Raw genomic sequence first — 3,513 nt, forward strand, 5'->3', positions numbered from 1 at the left:
TTAGAGCTAGAGCTAGTGTTCTCTCTTTTTGAAAGAAAACTAACTTTATCTCACCTTAAGAAGAGTAGTTTCTTTCAAGATAAAATTGAGTACCTGGGTCACGTATTCTCAACCAAGGGAATTCAAGTGGATTCAAATAAGGTTAAGTCTCGTGATATACATAATTTATGATCATTCTTAGGATTATATGTGGCTATTATAGGAAATTCATCAAGATTGCACATCCACTCATAGATCTCCTAAAGAAGACTAAATGATTTCATTGTGATGATAGATATGATAAATCCTCTCAAGGTTTGAAAGAAGTAAGTCTCGTGATATACATAATTTATGATCATTCTTAGGATTATATGTGGCTATTATAGGAAATTCATCAAGATTGCACATCCACTGATAGATCTCCTAAAGAAGACTAAATGATTTCATTGTGATGATAGATATGATAAATCCTCTCAAGGTTTGAAAGAAGTTCTTACTCATGTCCCTGTGTTATAACTTCCTGAGTTTTCTAGTCATTCTTTATAGTTGTGAACTACTGCCTAGTGGCTATGGGATTGGGGTAATCCTCATGCAGGAGAGTCATCCCCTTAGCTTATGAGATCCATAAGTTGAAACCAGGTGAGTGTTGCTATAATACACATAAAAAGGAGTTAACTAATGTAGTACATGCTCTTAGGAATTTGAAAGATTACCTTATGGGTTCTGAATTCTTGATCAACACTAATCTATAGAGCATTAGACACTTGCTTTCTCAACCCTTGATTTTAGATAGACACATCAAATAGGTGTCCTTTATTCAGAGTTTATAGCCAATGACGCAATATCAATCTGGCAAGGAAAGTGTAGTGGCTCTATTTCTCTAAGTAGAAGACCAAGCATCATCCATAAACTGATACATCAAATAGGTGTCCTTTATTCAGAGTTTTCAACTAGTGACACAATATCAACTTGGCAAGGAAAATGTAGTGGCTAATGCTCTAAGTAGAAGACCAACCATCATAGAGAGTTCACACTTTGAAGCCATGAAGAATTCCTATGAGTAGGATCTAGAGTTTTCGAGGCCTTAGAACTTAATGAAAGCCTATAGAAATTCAATTCTTAATGTAATCATAAAAATCAAGGACATCCTTTCTTCTAGAAAATATTATGCATAAAATGAATGACATACTTTCTTCTAGAAAATAGTATGCATCACATGACCATTTAAATAAATTGTTTTAGAAAAGATGCATCGGCCTCCATACATGCATCATAGAGGGGTATCCTCTACATTACATGATGTGGCTAGAGAATTTTATTAGCCCACGATGAAAAAGGATGTAGCTAGATTTGTTTCCAAGTGCGTGATTTTTCAAAAGATCAAGAGATTTAAAGGCAAGATCCAAGGCCTATTGTGATGCCATTACCCATTCCCAAATGAACCAAGGGAGAAGATATCAACAAACTTCATTACAGGATTTCCTACTACTACGAGTCACAATGGCCTGTTTTAGTGGACCGCTTCAGTAAACAAGACCATTTTATGCCATACAAAAATACATTGACATCTTACCAGGCCGCACACTTGTTTATCAAGCAAATATTTATACATCATGGCTTACCTCCTCATGTCATTATATCTAATCGTGATTCTAAGTTTTACACTCTTTCACAATGTATCCAGTAAGTTGGATTTCACAATGTATCCAGTAAGTTGGATTTCACAATGGTACTACACTCTTTCACAACGTATCCAATAAGTTAGATTTCACAATGGTATTTCATCTAGAGTCTAATGGACAAATAAAAGTTACTAATACTACGATTTTGAACTTACTTAGAGCTATGTTTCATCCCAGACTAGACTATGGGAAAATATATTCACCTTCTATAGTTTTCCAAACTTGGGCAAGCGCTTCTAGGAGAAATACTAGACTATGGGAAAATACATTCACCTTCTATAGTTTTCCAAACTTGGGCAAGCGCTTCTAGGAGAAATACTAGACTCCTTTTGCATGAGTAGATACATGACTTTTGCTTGCCATGTATGGAATCCTTCGCCACTAAATTTATCCACTAGGATTTAGGTACCCATGGCTCAATGAGGAACGTCTTACCGAGATTTCAATTGTATCTCAGTAGTGTCTAATCCTCTTACAATGATTTGAACAAAATTATCTTAGATTCGAGTGCTAATCAAGATTGAGATCACTAAACACTCACTAATTTCAAGAAAAAAATATAGGTAACTTTGAGTGAAACTCACATTTGAGCTAAATTCTTTGAGAAAGTGGAATAGCAATGAATGAAGAGGAAGTTACGCTATTGATAATTGGGATTAACAGAGGATTAATAATCTTTTAATCAAGTATTAGTGAGCTTAACAAAACCTTAATGAAAAAAGTGGTGCAGGCCTGGATCTCCCTGACACCACAGGCGCATTCAAGACCTTCGAAAACCCTCAAGTGTGGCTGGAATTACCTTGATTTTGTGCGTGCTTGCCAATTTCTAGCTGTTCTCCAAAAAAATCAAGTGTCAACCCTACAACGTCAAATTTTCGTGTTTCTTGGCGTATTTTCTTAATTCCTCTGGTGTATAGATTTTCCCTAAGGTGCTCTACATTCTCCTAGAAGGCCTTGCCCAATGTTGGAGAGAATATGGAGAACCGGGGTTTTCAATGGAAGCCACTCCTTTGAGCTTATGGATAAGATTGACTAGGATGGTAAAAGGCCTAATTATACTTATGAAGCTACTAATTTTTGCTAATGTTGAATGTGGAGAGTAAAATACCAACCTAGCTCTGATACCAAGTTAATAAAATGCATGATTTGAGATGGCTATGGAGTGTGTGTGAGAGTTGCCAAGAGAGAGCTAAGGTGGATAAAAGATGAAGGAAGACATCATTCTTTTTAAAGCATAATATCAACACTAATGGAAGATATTAAAATATCAGTCAAGGATAATCAACACATCATATTTTTGCATTATGAGAATAAGCTTGTTACATCCATTTGTAGCTCTCATAGAGCTCTCATTCACATGTTCTATGCACACTTGTGCTATCCATGTGTTCATAAATGCTCACATGCCTTGTGCTCCCTTGCACCTTCCATGTGCCTACTTTTTGACCATTGACCATCTTTTACATTCATCCATTCACATCCCCTAATAACCTTAGCTTGCATCCCTTCCAATTTCATAGCATCCTAATCTTTTTCTACCTTACTTCCACATACATGTGCCCCATACATGACATGACGAGCACCATATTTCAACAATTCCTATATCTCTTGCCTTTCTCATAAAGTAGAGACTGCTTATGAGTTTATTCAAGATTTTGAAAACATATTTTATGATGAGGAAGAGAAAGAGACACGTGCTAGAATCTTGCACTATTCAATTACAAGTGGACATTTGAGGTATAATTTTAGACTCCACCAAGAGCACTTAAGTACTCATATATTGGTGAGTGGCGAGCCTCCTCTCATTGTGGAAGAATTGCCTCTACACGAATGCGACATGAGATCATGGAGG

This window comes from Cibotium barometz, chromosome 30 (genome assembly GCF_041138505.1).
Source record: "Cibotium barometz isolate CiBa-2024 chromosome 30, ASM4113850v1, whole genome shotgun sequence".
NCBI lineage: Eukaryota > Viridiplantae > Streptophyta > Polypodiopsida > Cyatheales > Cibotiaceae > Cibotium > Cibotium barometz.